Consider the following 17,875-nt stretch of genomic DNA (forward strand, 5'->3'; position numbering starts at 1 on the left):
CTGGAGATGCTGTGAATAGAATCTAGGGCCTTCTGCATGCAAAGCAGATGTCCTGCTACTGAGTTATAGGCCTTCCCCAGCTTATTATATTATATTATATTATATTATATTATATTATATTATAATTATTTATTAGATTCATATACAGTGGTACCTCGGGTTACATTCACTTCAGGTTACCTACACTTCAGGTTACTCTGCTAACCCAGAAATAGTGCTTCAGGTTAAGAACTTTGCTTCAGGATGAGAACAGAAATCGGGCTCTGGCGGCGCGGCAGCAGCAGGAGGCCCCATTAGCTAAAGTGGTGCTTCAGGTTAAGAACAGTTTCAGGTTAAGTGCGGAACGAATTAAGTACTTAACCCGAGGTACCACTGTGCAACCTTTATCTTCCTAGGATCTCAAGGTGGCGTACATGGTTCTCCTCCCCATTTCACCCTCACAACAACCCTGTGAGGTAGGTTAGGCTAAGAGATTGTGACTGGCCCAAGGTCATCCACTGATCTTCATGGTCAAGTGGGGAGTCAAACCCTAGTCTCTCAGGTCCAAGTCCAACACTTTAACCATTATGCCAACACTTGCTAGTCTGGTCAGATGTATCCTTCTGTTAGGTAAGTGATTTAGTGATTTTGCACTAAAGAGTGGGTTTTGCCTGGGAAATCAGAAGGGCAACGGAGAAATGGTTCAGATGTGTGCCTAGAAAGTGTGGGTCAAGCAGAAAACCACTCAGAAACAAGCTTTCCACAAGTGGAAGTGTGGGCTAGCCTGGAGAGTTGAGTTGTGTTCTGCAAGCATGTTAAGATATTGGCTTTCTCCCTAGAAATCTGATATTTGAGCAGCAAACTTTGGACTATCTGCTTGGCCACTGTTAGAACCAAATGCTGGACTAGATAGGTCTTTAGTCCAATCCAGGAGGGCTCATCTTAGGTCTTTAAGTTAAATTGTCTACCTGTGCTTAACCAGTATATACATAAATAAACTCAAATATTCCAAAATGCGAATAAGTCTCCCATTACCTCCTTCCAAAGGGAATCAAACTTTGCTATATGCATAACAATTCTGACAAATATAATATTGGTTAAAAAGTATGTGCAGTCTATAAAATAGCTTATGCTTTTCTTTAGCCCATATCAACATAAAAACAGATTAGAAAATAAGTTTAGATATCAAAATTCTCAACGGAAAATAATAATCTATCCCAGCATCTTTTCTAATGAAACTTTCAGCCCGGGGACATGATTTCAGCAAGATGTGAAAGAGAAAATGATTTTCACCAGTGTCTGGATCATAAATCAACTTCACAGCAAATCATCATAACTTGTCTGGGACCATGATTGCAGCAACGTGAGCCATACATCATTGCAAAGAATAAATGGCAAAAGTAGAGCTGGTTTTATCCTCAAACAATGAACATTCACTGTTTTCTGCATATGAGACTTCAAAAGCATTGCCAGCTATAGACAAAAGCACTTGGAGGGAACTCTCCACCCAAAGTTCAGCACCTGTGCTAGTAGGTAGAAACCCAAAGAGATACTTTTGGACACCCACTTGGGGTTGGGTATCTATTTGAACAGTAGGTTTCTCCTGCTAGAACACTACTTAGTTTCTAAAGTAGTTTGCAATGAAATTTTGGCAATGGGAACATAAATCCAAAGATTCCTTGGGATTATAATAACTAGATGTTGCAAAAATATTTGGATGTTGGTTCAGACCTATTTATATTAAGCATGCTGTTCTGTTACAGTTGTTCTGTTTCCCACCCCTTGTGTACATATTTGTCATGTTCAAGTGTTGTGTGTGCTTCTTATTCCTCCCTTCAACCGTTCCTTACCCTCCTTCCACTCCCTTTTTCTTTGGGGGCATATGTACATGTGCAGCAAAAATCCCAAGATGTACTGTTATTGTGTTGGGTTTCAGAGGGAGAGCACTACTTAGCCGGGCCTTCAGAAACAACCTCATTTTATTGTGGCATAACAACCGTTTTTTATAGCATATAACTGGGCTGAGGCAAAAGCTCTACCCCGAGTGGTCTTGCACAAAGGTTTAAATGCATACAGTTATTCAGATGTGGCTCCAGCACACAATACTTCTACTCAATGGATTTCTTGCAGCAAGGTGAAATGCAAGTTAATGCTTGCGGAAAACTTGCATGCCTTAGCAGCGCACAATACATTACCATCAGGAAGCTCTCCAACTGGAACTCTTCCACTGACTTCAAAGGTCTTGTGAACTGCCTCTTCCAAACACTATGCAAAAGATGAGATATTGCTGCAAATGGCTGCTTACCCAGTTCGGGATGGGAGGTTGTTGTGGCTCATCACAGCGGACTCAGATCTCCCAGGAGCAATGCTGGGGCTAGGCAGCAAGCAGATGGGGAATCCCTTGGTCATCCACTATAATTGGCAGGCATTCCTGCCCCCTGAGCATCCAAATCCTGAGCCAATCTGACTGCAGTGAGTGGGTGGGACTTGGACTGGAGTGGAGCAGTGCAGAAGATGAAATATTGCTGTTATGCCCCAGCTGCAACAAAACATGCCGCTCCCATATCAATCTCTCCAACCACAGTGGGTATTGTAACTCTTCAGCAGTTTGACTTCACCCCCAAAGGTGCACTTTTCCATTGTTACCCGAGACAGACGGATGATAACAAGATGTTTTCTCATTGTCTTTGATCACTGGTGACAGGCCCTGGTAACCATAACTAAAGCACCTGCATTGGTCAAATTTCCTGCAAAGTATCAATCATCTTATGGCAAGATCAGCATATATCACGTGCTAGATCAGGTGTTTTCAAAGTTGCTACTATCAGAGAATCTATTCCACATAGAGTTGTCTGTCAAGCGACCTCTGTATGTTTACCAGGAATTTTTTTGAGTATTGGAGATGATGCAATCATGGATGTAGCCTCACTTCAGGCAGTCAGGCATGTGGAGCCTTGCAATAGCAGCAGGAAAACTACTGTGTTCTAATCTAAACTACCTCAAGCACTCTGCTACCACCATGAGATTAGTAATAGAGTATACTGTCTTTCAAAGACATTGTGTCCTCCATTACTGATCTTTTCCTTGTGAGGAACTGCTGATATGCGTTTCATTAACCTCAGTGTTCCTAGAACACAATGGAAAATGTCTACTCAATATTGCAGTGAACTTGCTGTTAGCATGCCCTAAATGTGCATAGCCTGATGCAGAAATCTTAGCTTCAAACAGTTAAGTGTGCAATAAATTGCTTCACAGTGCCCATATTAAAAACAATCCCATGAAAAATGGTCGATATTTTCCCACATTTTACAGATGTATGTTCGGCTTAGAGCTATTTGTTTTCCCAAGGTCTTCCAGCCACCTCATAGTTACAATAGGATTTGAACCAAAATTTGTGGGTCAAAATCATCTGTTTGAGATACAAGATCATTTGAAAAGTGTAAAATCATATCTATCTATATCTATCTATCTATCTATCTATCTATCTATCTATCATCTATCTATCTATCTATCTATCTATCATCTTTACAAGGGTACCAACTTGAATAAAATATTTGGGGGAGGGATGTAAGCCCTGCCTAGCATAATTGATCACATGATGCAGTGCACGCACACCGTTTGAATGGCAATGCCCATCAGCTTGGGGGCGGGGTTCAAATATTTTAGGGGGGGGAGACTCCTCAGCCCCGATGTATCTCTATATATGGGTAACAGTGAATAACGTGTGTAGAACACCACATGCGATAGCTGGGAGGAAAGGAACACCAGGAGACAGATTTGTGGTTAAACATGGCCACAACTTTGTTGATTCCAGTATATCAGAATTGAGCATGGCATTGGGCAAGAACTGAGCCATCATCAAGCAGAGCACTTGCTGGCTTATTCCTCTTTGAAGCTCACTTCTGAGGCAACCAGACAGGAGTGATGTCACAGACTGTCCTTGTGGGCCCTGCCAGCAAGCTGTGTGAATAGCAGCTGGCTACAATGCCTGAAGCCTTAGGGTGCCAGCTGCCTGGAGTGGCAGCTGGGTGTTGTTCATAAGCTAAGCCACCCCGCACCAAAAATATGTAAGTAGAGGTGTATGCTCTATTATTATAATAGAGAAAATAATACATCCTGTCACTCAGACCAATGTTTTGCCTGTTTGAGTAAGTAGATAATGTTGTCTTATTAATAGTCCCCCAACCCACCCAACAATAGCATATTTATTGTTCATTATCAGATCCTACAGTTTGATATAACCTGACTTTTTTGCTTTTTTTGCTGGCATATCATATTTTTTTAAAGCATGGGGGGGCAGCCATATTCAATGCATTCCTTAAATTAAGACTCTTGTCTACTGTTATTACAAATTACTAGTTTAAGGAAAGTCAGAAAGACCTTTTAAACAATGTGTGGATTATTGTTTTTGGTTTTTTACTACAATATGTATTTCTGTGTATTTATTTTGTAAACCGCCCTGTGATCCTCAGATGATGGGGATTATAAAAATGATGATGATGATGATACAGTACATCTAACATTTATTTCTTCCTTAAAGAGAACAGGGCAGCATGTTCCTGTTGCTGTTAATCATCATTTTGCCCTGTCAGCCCTTAGAGGCATACTGTGACAGAATGGATTTGAGATGCACCCATGCATGCACTCACACACCTCAAGCACACAGAATAAGAACACACACATAGGAGATACGTACATCAAGCCATAAAAGTGACTGAGACTGGTTCTTTTTAAAGGAATCTGCTTCCTGTTAATTTCCATGGCAATCTTACAAAGAAAAATATCATTATCATTTTTATCTGACACAGTCAAAGGGATTAACTTTCCTTTAATTAAGGAAATAAATTTGTAATGTGTTTTCCTGTAAGAGGCAGGCCTTTTTCTTAATGTTAAGGGAATGGGTGCAGACTTTAAGAGTAGTCTGTGGTATCAGCCGTTTATGAGAAAAATAAAATGAAAGGCACCTTATTCAAAAGCTTTGTCCAAATGTTGTTTCTGATTATCAGATAAGAGAGATTTTGCAAAGTTTAAAAGAATCCTGGCTTGATATGTTCCTTTGAACAAACTGACCAGGATTGTCCATTATGGAACTAGGTATGTCAGCATTCTTGAAGCTGGTTGCTAAAACAAAACACTGGGTGTGGTGTCATTGCATTCTGAGCCCCCCCACACACACACACACACCCTGCAAGGGTCAGTCAGTGAAGTGGAGTGGAAGCAGAAGATGGAGCATGATTATATCATCTCTAAAGGGAAAAGGATATATAGGTCTGCTATTTTCAGCAGGGGTCCCTTTACCTTTTTATTTTCAGCAGCAGCCTGAAAGCATCTCGTTCTGTTCCTGAGGTGTTCGGTTTGCACCTCTTTCCTTTCCATTAATGATTCACCATGGTCATGTTATTACAAGAATTACTTAGCTGGAGTGAGTCCCACTGAAGCTGGATGGCCTTAAGGTAAAGGTAAAGGTAAAGGTACCCCTGCCCGTACGGGCCAGTCTTGACAGACTCTGGGGTTGGTGCGCCCATCTCACTCAAGAGGCCAGGGGCCAGCGCTGTCCGGAGACACTTCCGGGTCATGTGGCCAGCGTGACATCGCTGCTCTGGCGAGCCAGAGCCGCACACGGAAACGCCGTTTACCTTCCCGCTGGTAAGCGGTCCCTATTTATCTACTTGCACCCGGAGGTGCTTTCGAACTGCTAGGTTGGCAGGCGCTGGGACCGAGCAGCGGGAGCGCACCCCGCTGCAGGGATTCGAACCGCCGACCTTTCGATCGGCAAGTCCTAGGCACTGAGGCTTTAACCCACAGCGCCACCTGGATGGCCTTACTTCCAGGTAAACATTATGACTGTGCCGTCAGTCATAGAGCTATAAAACTGGAGTAGACTAGAAAGCTGTCAGGCTGAACTTTTTGTCCCCAAAGTAGAACCCTGCTGCACATCAGTTCTTTGCAGATAAATCCTGACAGCTCTCCATCACAGATAGACAGCGAGAAGGTGGGCCGCATCAAGAAACTTGCTTCACAGAATCCAAATGACTCTAAAGATTGAGTAATGTTTTAACTTACAAAGCTCAAAGCAGGTAGAATAGCTGGTTTATAGGTCATGTGAAGCAAACTGAATATAGAAGCTGAAGGGTCCTTGTGGGTTGAGAGGTCTTTAGGGATATTGTATCAAATGGTGTACTGTACTGGGCTGCATTGGACAAGGCAGCACTGGACCCTGCTGGTGCCAGTCAGTTTTGTTTTTCTATATTCAACAATGCAGAAATGCAAGGACGGGGGAATACATTGATTTGTATAAAGGGGGGGATCTGAAAAAAGAAAATGTCAGATTTTATCTCTCTTATTCTCACTTCTTGGTATTTTGCTACTTAAATAACATTAATTTCAATGGAACTAGCCCAAAGCAATGTAGCGCTTAACATGATTGATGACACCAGCTTCTTCTACATGAAACGGAACAATATCCAAGTTAATACAGCATACTTAACATGGGCCATCTAGAATCTCACAAACATTTCACACCTAATATCATAATGCTGGTGAATAAGAATTAATATAAACAAGGCATCCCACACTGTACAAAGGTGCCCTCACATCTGCAGAATTTCAGCTTTTCTCTCTCCAGTACTCATGCAAAAAACAAAACTCTTTCCCTCAAATAACTGGTCGTATTTCAGACTGAAATATTTCCCAAAGATGAAAGTAAAGATGACAGAAATAATAGTTGTTTCCTTTATCTATCATTTGCATTATAACTGAAAGACCAGAAAAGAGCAAAGAGTGAAACATACTTTTCTTCTTCAGTTAAATTAAGGTAGCAGCCAAATACAATTACTTGGGAGTAAGGCATTGAAGTAAATCAGGCTTAATTCTGAGTAAATATGTAAGCTGGTTGAGCATACATATTTACTCAGAATGTTAAAATGTTACCGTGTGTGTGTGTGTGTACACATTACACATTACAGTATGTAACTCAGAAAAAGCAAATATGAGCAGTGAACATGAGAGCAGGTGGGAATGTAACCTTGAATATTCATATCTCTCTCTCTTCCCCCCCCCCATTATCCTTCAAAGCAACCCCAAAAGGTCTCTGCAAATATACCCAACAAACTCTAGAGCAGGCCTGCCTTCTGACCCATCAAGCCAAATGAAGCACACTGCCAATTTTTATGGCCAACATGGAGTTTGATAAAAGCTACCAAGTTATTTACAAAGAAATGGGGGCAGATGATAAAATATGTCTTGTGAGCTTTCTGGATGATGAATTCTACAAGCCAGCTCTATTACTAACTCCACATACCAATGAAAAACTTATATAACAGATTTAAGCCTCCACCCACATCTAATTTCCTGGCTGAGTATGGACAGAAGGATCAAAGAACAGCTATAATTATGACACAGAAAAGGGTGAACACTTCGGTTTAGTCTACTCATGTATATTACTAAATATTTGCAAACATTTTCTCTCTTTGTGGTACACTACTTATTTTAAACACAACCTTTTAATTCACCTTAATTTCAAAGAAGAGGGAACCATTTCTCCCTTTTCTTTTGCAGTGGTAGTTTTATTGTGAATGTTAAGTTGTGGGCGAACATATCAGACGACACAGCGATTCTTCAAACAGCTCTTGTTTATTCAGAGACCAGAACACAACTGAACTGAAGAGCTCAGTCAGCCTGCTTATATAGAGCTCCAGAACAACGTAACTGTAGCAACTTTCTAAAACTATCCAATCACTGAACGTCACTTTCGATCCTTCATTTGCATAACTATCTACAGTATCCCCCTGCTGGCCCAGGGTGAGAACTTCAGTACATAACAGTGAGCATGTTCAACTAATGATGGGCATTTGGAGGTGGGGTATGCAACACAGGTGAGAATCTGCACAATCTACATTCGCAATCCATTACATAAAAGCATATTGCTGATTTCTAAATCTTTTAATTTCTTTGCCTCAAACATAAAACAGGAGATAAGATCAGAACTCCAAGATGAAAAGTCTGGAAGATTTTTTACTTTTATGTTGATGCTACTAGCCCAAGACATGAAAACTCTTACGTTTCTATGGCCCAGTGCAAGCACAGAGGGAGAACGACTCTGGTTGCTAAGCAACTGTGATCCTTTCAGGGAGCTGAAGTAAAACAAATTGGCTGGTGCCAAATGGCCTTTCACCTGCTTCTTTAAAGTAAAATTAAAGCAGGAAACTTACACTGAAAGGAGCCAAAGGTACCAAATCTGATCACAATCTTTAAAAACCAGACCTTAGAAACTTTTATAAATTGGGGAAATATCATGGAGTGCAGAAACTGTTCTTTCTAATCCCCAACTTCGTTCTTATCTTCAACAAAATATAAAGGCTGGTAAGTGCTTTCAGTTCTCTGTCTCAGGAGTTTTTTAGAACAGCGAAAAAGTAAGGTTTTCCAATGATGCTGGACATAATAATAATGTGTAAGTGTATTTCAAATACATTTTTCATTACTTACAAAAATTGTATAGCCTGCCTTTTTGCTGGTTTGTAAATTAATGAAATTAAGTGACTTAAAACCATCCCTTTCAATGGAACTGCTCTACGAATTACTTGATATTACCCTTAGGCAACACTTCATGTCTGAATTCTGAGGTGCAGATCCTTGGGGATAAGCTTTATTGAACTCAATAAGACTTAATTCTGATAAAGATGCATAGGTTTGGTTTTACTATGTGATGTCATTAACTTAACCTGGAGCTGAGTCTTACTTAATCCTAGCAAACAGGTTTTTAAATATTATTTGCTGACAATATTTAACCCTTTTCATCACACAGTTACCCATTGGCATGGAACGACACCAAACATTATTTGATCCGTGTTTCCTTAGTTTCATGTATATTAGGCAAATATTTCGCTTGAGAAGTGATCCTTGGTAAAACTGGTATGGCTGCTTTGCTAGTCATCCTAAGATTCTTTGCCCAGGATATCTTTTTTTTCTTGAAGCATGTCAAGAAAGGTACATGTGGAAGGGATGTTATTTTTGAATACCCAGTCTGAGACATCTCTGCTTTTTCTCTGTGCCATGCTTCCCCTCCAGTGTTTTCGCTTGGACAGTTACCTATGACACTTGGTTGTGTTCTTGAAAAGATGTCAGTTTTAAGTAGCAGCTAGTCTCACACTAGATGACTGTTTCTAAACATACCATTCCTGGACAAATGGTTCTACCTCCACAACATTAGCAGATGATGTGGTGCCAGCTACACTGCTATGTCACGAGTAGGCCACAGAAATGTATGGGCCACAGAAATTGGTGTTCCTTATTAACTACACCTGTCTAACAGGCTTGGGGGAAAAAATAACTTAAGTTCTACATTACAGAAGCTGATTTATTAGCTCAGTAAAACTGCCCTGAGGTCCAATTGCCTATAAAAGTTTGTCGTGTTCCTGAGCCTCTGTGATTTAAATCCTGTAAGCAATTCAGACAGATGAGATTGCATAACTGAGACATGCATCTTGAGGCAACTTCAGGGTGTTCACTAAAGCAGAAATCAATTAGTATACATTGTAAAATAAGATTCTCCTTAGTTCATTGTTATATAAGAGAAGTTTAATAGTTGACACAGATCACATTTAGCAAAGAAATACATTTCTACTGATGAGGAAATCTGGGCATTGTCAATAATCTGTGTCTCAGAAACAGTGATTTTACTCAAAATAGACTAAATTAGGTTCATTAATTTTAGTGGGTCTACTCTGAGTAAAACTTAGTTGACTACTAGCACACATAATATTGTGTTAACTTCAATATCTTTGCAATATGCCCATGCTACCAAGTTTAATGTAGGAAAGATTAAACTTGGATGTGTACTGGCTGACCTAAAGGAAGTAAACCATTTTTACCAGATCAGAGTTGGATAAAAAGGAAATATTAAATGGAAATTAAGTTATATAATGTTTTAATAATAATAATAATAATAATAATAATAATAATAATAATAATGTGAACAATATTATTAAGCTTTTACAGATGTGGGGAACCTTTGGCTCTCGAGATGTTGATGAACCACAACTCCCATCAGCCCCAGCCATCATGGCCAATGGCCAGGGGTAATAGGAGTGGTAGTTCAGCAGTATCTGGCCAGCCACAAGTTCCTCATACCTGTGCTCAGAGATCTACACTGTTGTCTTGTAGCCTTCCACTTTTGCCTTGGGACTCACCTTCAGCCTAACTTTCCTAACCTCAGCATTGTTGTGAGAATAAAATAGGGAGGAGGAAAACTATGAACAGCAGCTTGAGCTCATTGGAGGAAAGTGCATAGGCGATTTGGAAAGACTGTACTAATTTGAGAAATGTGTTCTTTTCAGTGCTAAATAAAAATAATAAATTTCAAGCCGAATCACCAATAGAATAAAAACACTTAAATAGACAAATGAGCTTTGGGACTGTGCAGTAAGTGAACAAATACACACAAACACTAATTTCTTAAACTGGCTAAATTTTATGTTACAGCAGTGCATACTATAATGCAGGAAAAGCCCTAGATTGAAAAGAAACAAAATAAATATATCAGCAAAATTAGAAAGCACCACATGGGGTGCAATTAAGCATTTCAACTGAAACTAGGAGATAGAGGAAAGTTTCTGTGTTGCCCAAGAGACCTAGAACAGTGACATTACTTTTGTTGAAGGAGTGAACCATAAAGTTGTGGGGGTGAATGACTTACTACACTGCAAGTTTAGTATAAGACAGCTGGAGAAAGAAATTATTACAGCAGATTTCTGTGGTGTTGTCAATTATTGCTTTATTAGACCATTAATGTTTGAAATCACCTCACTTTCTGACTTTAATGTTTGCAACTTTAATTAGTTAACAGTTGCAGAAGCCTTAAGAAACCATTAGTGTTAAATCCTGGATAACCCCTGATGTGCAGCTGTTCAGTCAAATAAGATGGCAAAGTTCCTCCACCAACTTTTCAGAACAGAATGAAAGCAACTGCAGATTGTTGCTGGCTACAGTATGAAAAACAATGGCCCTGGATACTTCTAGTTATTGGACCAAATTCATGTGGCGCCTGGAGTTATATAGGGCTCCTGTTGCCTTGGCTCAGCACACATATATTACCTGGTTTCATAGACAGACATGTTTTCACTAACACACATCCTGGTACTATGCCCATTTACTCAGATGTCTCACTGAGATCAATAGTAAGAACCTGCATAGAACTGCAGGCCACATTTTCTATAATATTGAATAGTATGGTGAATACAGCATGTGGTAGTTTTTAAAAGTAACACAACTATGTGACAGATTAGAAAACCAATGCTGGAGGCTAAAGCTACAAAAATGCAATGTAGTGGAACCAATATATGGCAGGGAAAATGAGATATGTTGACAGATGAAATTGTCAGATTTAGAGAAGCTGATATGGGGAATGCTGAAATGTCCACTGTTGGGCTAATGGTCCAACTGAAACTAACAAATTTAAGGAACATAATAAGCTTCCTTATACTAGGTCAGACTATTTGTTCATCTAGCCCTGTTGTCTCAAGCTGTAAAATGCAATGTTTGCACAATTTCCTCCCTAAATTAGGAAGACAAGCAAAGAGCAAGCCAGATTCTACTTACCTTCTGCAGAACTATAAAAACAGACAACCCACAAGGTCAGTCCTAAACCTAAACATCTACTCCAGGAATGAAGAACTTGAGGCATTCTAGAATTTGAGACCTTCTACACTTGCTCTAATCTAAGCAGGAATGTGGCAGCATCCCCCACCTAAATAAAACATTAGGTCCATAAGCAATTTTTTCCTTAAAAGGATAAGGCAGATATCCTATACTAATTGGTAATAATTGGTATCTTATCTAAATTACAAGAAAAAATACTGCACAATTATTCAGTTTTCAGCTCTGAAAACACTAATTTTGATAGTGAACTCCGTCTGGCAACTACACTTTAACATGTTTTATGGAATGGATTCAATCAGGAATAACTATCACACAATGGCATATATGTCCTACTGGGGATGACCTCAAAGGCCGTAATATATTGGGACTTAAAAATAATAGAAATGCAGAAGTCTTGTGCAAGGCTTCTTTATTGGAATGTCAATATTTTATTGATGCTGTGTGAGTAGGGAGCGATATGTAAATGCCCTGTTAATGGTTATGACTGGCATCGTGTGCTCTTGCACACGTCTAGTGATTATTATTAGTTTTGTTTTAAAGGTACACATGCACAGGTACAGAAATATGAGGAAGGGTAGTGGATGGCAGGGAGAAAGTGATTAAGTGGAAGGACAAAAAACACAGCATGAATACATTCCTTCATTTTCCATCCACTGGTACAGACAGCAAATAAGTATAAGTGAAAATACAGAATATGTCAAAGCTAACATGTCTATTTTGCAGTAATAAAAACTGGAACTGAACAACCTATTTGTGATATAAAACCTCCATCTGGAAGCATCTGTAGTTCAACAAGACCACAGGTTTCCCAGTCTAATCTAACACCAGTTCTTTATTATAGGCCATAGATCATGATATACATGGTAAGAAAGCTTCCCTGGCTTCTAAAAGGGGGGGAAATCAATACGATGTGTTTTCTCTAAAATATATTTATATTCAGCAACATCCTCTTGTGACAGCCACATGCTGGCCCAAGCTATCCCAACAAATAGAAGATGCTTATTTCAGTCATCTGAGGGTTTTCCCATGGACAGTTTGTGAAAATACTTTCCATGCAGATAATAATGACAAGTGAAATTGGGCTGCCTAATTCAGTGTAATTGCTGCCCTTCTCTGCCTTCATCACAGCCTGCATGGCAACAGGGCGCTACATAATCATACAGTAGGCTAGGACTTAAACCATGTCCCTAATGAGGAAAAAAAGAAATTATGAAAATGTTTATGGCATCAGGGACAATTAGTGCATCATTATATAGCACAATGGAAAACAGCATGTCATTTTCTTTCCAAAACAGGAATAACGATGTATGCCAGTGCTGACTGCTCTGTCACTGATTTGGATCACATACTGACGAATAATAGCCCATATGGCTTATGAAAAGAATAAATGGCTGTGAGTGCCTGCAAGGCTATGGTGGAATGGTTGGCATGCTAAAAAAACTGACTCTGCAGGCAAATCAGTCTTTGTATATATTGAAATTTCTGCTGATTTTCATCACCCTTTTTTTTTAAAAAAAGTTTCACTTTAAATGAATAGGATAACTAGTTACAATCAGGTTTATGGTGAAAATAATTTAAGCTAGTGTCATTTCCAAGGATTTCAAATAGCCAGTCAGTTGTGGCTGTCCCAACTGAATGACCATTCACATTCAAACCGTTTTTAATTATGATGTTAATGAAACATGATTTGTATTCCATCGAAGCAGAGTGAATCAAAGCACCTACGATTGGCCATCATGTTATGATGGTGCAGACTAAATAGTCTTCTTCCATTTCACGTTTTAATTATTTAGAAATAATGTTGTGCATACATTAAACTACTTGCTTCAGCCTAAGGAAGGAAGGGCCGTTGCTCAGGAGCTGAGCTGCTGCTTGCATGCAAAAGATCTCAGGTATTCAATCCCCATCATCCCCAGGTAGGGTTGGGAATGTTACCTGCATGAAACCCTGAAGAGCTGCTACCAGTCAGGACTCCTCCAAATGACCTGTTTATTGAGCATTTATCCAGATTTGCTTGCACAAAGTTTACATGCCCAGTCTTTATTGAGCATTCATTCATAGCTGTCAACTTTTCCCTTTTCTTGCAAGGAATCCTATTCGGAATAAGGGAATTTCCTTTTAAAAAAGGGAAACGTTGACAGCTATGCATTCATTCTGATTTCCTTTTGTAGTGTTTGTACATTTTCTTTTACATCCATTCATTCCACACTTTTCAGTGCATTTCCTTGTCATTCTCCTAATCACAAAAAGGCCATGTTCTTAAAAAATGGATTTCTTGTGCTACGGTGGTGGGTTACTTTACATGCAGGGTCTCCGGCACTGCCAAGGAGATCTGGAAACCTCATAGAAAGGCTCCCATTGCTACAATCACTGCCAGACGCAGGAAGAGTAAAGACAATGGGACAAGATTTAACCGTTCAAGACTGGCAGAGGAAAAATGTCCATGGAATCCAAGCCATGCCTGGAAATGGAAAACTTCAATGGGACTTGCTGCCATTGCCAATCAGCTGATTGGCAATGACAATGAGCCCTTTTGAAGGCACACTCTCATCAGCTGATTGGCACTGACAGGTATCAAAGAGGCTTATTCTCATCACCATTCAGTGAGCACCATCAGCTGCACTAGGGGACTCCCTAGTGAAGCCAAGCCCAGTGGAGCTTTTTTTAGTGAACTCTGCTTGCTAAGGAACATTTTAAGCTGCCAATTGTTCTTTTGCAAACATCTGTTTACCTACCATGCACCTGACATCACATGTGGGCATGACTGGTGCAAAACAGCCTCATGGGCCAAATTAGGACCACTGCTGTGCCTATTAGGTCCATGAGTCAGAAATTCTGCTGTCCTAAAGCTACTTTAATAAGAGTTTAAACCAACAGGGCTTACTTGGAGCTGTCCAGAGTGTAGTTGTTTCTTCTTCTTCTTCTTCTTCTTCTTCTTCTTCTTCTTCTTCTTCTATCCTGGATCTGTCCTTGGCTTCCATATTTGACTTTCCTTGACTAGATTTTACATGCTTGAGCTGACCTTGCCACAAATCTCAAGGAACCATGCAGCAGGAGATCTCACAGGCGATCAGCACTCAAACCAGTGGACAGCTATTAGGTAAGGATGGAGCAGTGGTGCTTGAATTCTGCATTTTATGAGAAATGAGCACTGCAGCATCACTGTCTCTTTCAGTTGTTCTTGCACTATTATGCAACCACCATTAACTACAGTGATTGTTATCCATGAGAATATGAATAGTTCAAAGGAGGTGTGCATAGGGTGTATGGGGATAGATATTACCTCTGGTGGGGGGCACATCATGCTCCTTCTGGGGTAGTTTGTCCACCTTTGGTCCCACCCTGCACTCAGCTCTCACCTGTGGCTCCTAGAAGCTGTCTGCATGCAACAGCTGCCACACCTTGAGATGGCTTCAGTCAGCTGGTAAACCAGATGAGGATAGCCAATGAATCTCAAACCTCTGTGAGTTAAGGACTTCCCCTGCATGCAAAGACAGGCTCTGATGGATTCAATAGATAAGACCAACAGTGGGTCCCAATGTCAAGAAGGCAGTAACTGCATGTGCTGTAGAGGAAAGTGAGGGGAAGATGGGGCTCATCAACCTGGGAAGGTAGCTCATCTGATCCTAAACTTCTGCTGCCTTGCAGGATATCTTCGGAAGAAGAAAAGGCTAAAGAGTAAACCCTACACAAATTTGAGTGCAAAGAGTAAACCCTACACAAATTTGAGTGCCTAAGAAGGTTGAATGGCATCTAGTATGCCTCCTTCTGGCAGCTCCTGCAGCACAGCTGATTCCAAACAAATTGTTCTGCTTCCCTGTGACCCACACCAGCAAGGCTGAGAAGCTCTTGTCATCTGGGCAGCCCAGGACCTCCCTACACAATGGAGGTCCTTGCACCCCAGGGAGGTCACTTCACTGCTGCTAACACAGTGGTTTGACTTCACCCCCGGAGGCGCACTCCATTGTCTCTTGAGACAGACAGGTGTCAACAGGAGTTCAAAGGAAATAAATGCATTAGTAGGGCATGCCATTTTAGGGGCTGTAATTAATTTTTGTAAATTTCTTCAGTGAGGGGCCTTAAAAATATGATTTTGGGTATGAAGAATTCAAATCTGCTATTATTTTTGTGATTGCACAACATTTAGCTTTGTAAGTCACCATTTGACAAAGAAGCACAAAGACAAAGATTTTAATTTTAACCTTCTGAAAATGTCGGGTAATGCTAAACAACAGCAAAACTGCAAGCACTTGGCAATCATTTCAAATTACTTCTATGCCGTTTTACACACATTTTACTTACCAAGAAAAACAAAATTATATTAATTTAACCAAAATATCTTTTGAATTCTCAAGTCACATTACAACTTTTTAGCATCCCTTATTGTTGGAATTTGAAAACTGAAAAATTCAATACACCTTAATGCACTAGGAAAAACCAGGCTATAATAGTATGCAAAAGCTATACTGTATAGAGAGCTCGAACTGCCAGATAAAATGGTACATTTCAGTTATCTGATGTGCTGCTTTCAACTTCCAGATGTGTTGAAGAGAACTCCTTGCTACTTAATGCTGACCAAAAATACATTCTGTCTCTTCTCACAGCCCATTGCCCTCTCAGACAGCAGTAAAAGTGGCTTTCATCTTCTGTCTCTTGTTTTAAGGATAGCCAGAGTCAACTTTCCACAAAACAAACATCTGTGCTCTTGATACGTTTATGTGCCCATTGATGTCAGCAGATATGTGACAGTTATTTCACGCAGCAATTTCACAAGATAATTTCAGCTATAACACAAATAAAAGTGGCTCTGAGGCTCTAATTTTAGCACGAAATATCTTGAGGGGGAAACAAACAGATGCTTAAGCCCACCGTTTCTCCTTCAGGCCTAGGATATGAGTTTTAGTTTTACGACAAAAATAGATTTAAATTTTTATCTGTGGCTGCTGTCACATATTACCCCAAAGGAAACTCAATAAATATTGACTCATCATTCAATGAGGTAAGCTAAGATTGTATTTTTTTTTTTTTTTGTCTCATCTTGTGAGACAAGCTTCAGTGTTTTTATTAATATTCTATATCACTCTGGCACATTTATTCACTTGATACCAAGGTTTTTCAATATGCATTACTTGAGTGGCCACAGAATAAAAATTTAAGCTGTTTTGATAAGCAATTATTGTTCACTGAAAAGTAGCATTTATTAATAGAATTTAATTTATTTTTCAAAATTATGAAACTTAATGAAATTGGGTTGTGTGGAAGGGGTGGGAGGGTTGCTGAAAGCAATGGCCCATTAACACAAAACAGCTTCTCAAAGGCTTGCTACCCAAATGTTTCTAGAGATCGGTTTAAAACAGAAAGCATAATTCTTTAGCTTTGATATAGAAGTCACCATGTGCAGGAGGATGCTGTGTATAAGAATATCCTAGTGCTCAGCACCAAAATAGATGGATAAACAAAACGGGAAAAGGAGAGTCTGATTCAGGTGCCTCATCGGCTGTATATGCAGGCCTAATCCAGCATGACAAACTGCCTTTGCAAGGTCCACTGTAATGTTTAATCTGCAAAATTTTGGCTGCCCTAGTCCTGCCACAAACTTTACTTCTGTCTTTTGCTGTTTTGGGAGCCAGTGTTTAAATGTGAAGATATAATGGTGGAGGAAGGTATGGAGCAGGAACAAAGTAGTGTATGGTTGACTATAGCTGAGATGGTCTATAGCTGAGATAGTCTATAGCTGAGATAGACTATAGCTGAGATAATTATCTCTTACACATTTATAGATCCAGCATTTTTCAGCTGCTTCGTTTATTCAAGTAGGACACAAAAGACTTCTGGGATTCCTTGCTACAATAAGGATCCTACAAGCCCTCCTTACTATAAGAAGCATCCAAAACTCTGTCTGGAGTATTTTGTTTGTCTGCTGATTAAATATGTCTGGTTATCAAAATAAATATTCCTTGCTTAACTGGTTGTGTGACCACAGGTGGGCAGTAATAATCCTTTGAACATGTTGGGATTGGTGAAGGCTGTTTCTGATCATCATAGGGCAGGAGTGGGCAGACTTCAGACTTTCAGATCTACTTTGTTTTCTCCTAGAATCTCAAGATATGTCATCCAGAGCCAGGTGCAAAAGGTATACAATTAATTAATTTAATTTTACTTAATTTTTTTTAAAAAGGGTAGCTCTGGGAACATTCTGAGCCTAGAAATTTGTTTTCAGTGCCAGGAACCAAACTGAGTT

At 39.8% G+C, this 17,875-nt stretch overlaps 1 long non-coding RNA gene across 1 annotated transcript; it reads left to right on the forward strand.

Annotated features, from left to right (window-relative positions):
• The first annotated feature begins 3,937 nt into the window (after positions 1–3,937).
• On the forward strand, positions 3,938–17,612 carry LOC310840759. The gene is made up of 3 exons (XR_014562102.1): positions 3,938–4,046; positions 14,636–14,734; positions 17,415–17,612. It is a non-coding gene; the product is annotated as an uncharacterized lncRNA (long non-coding RNA).
• The last annotated feature ends 263 nt before the right edge of the window (positions 17,613–17,875 follow it).

This window comes from Podarcis gaigeae, assembly GCF_964106915.1.
Source record: "Podarcis gaigeae genome assembly, chromosome: 3".
NCBI classification, from domain to species: domain Eukaryota; kingdom Metazoa; phylum Chordata; class Lepidosauria; order Squamata; family Lacertidae; genus Podarcis; species Podarcis gaigeae.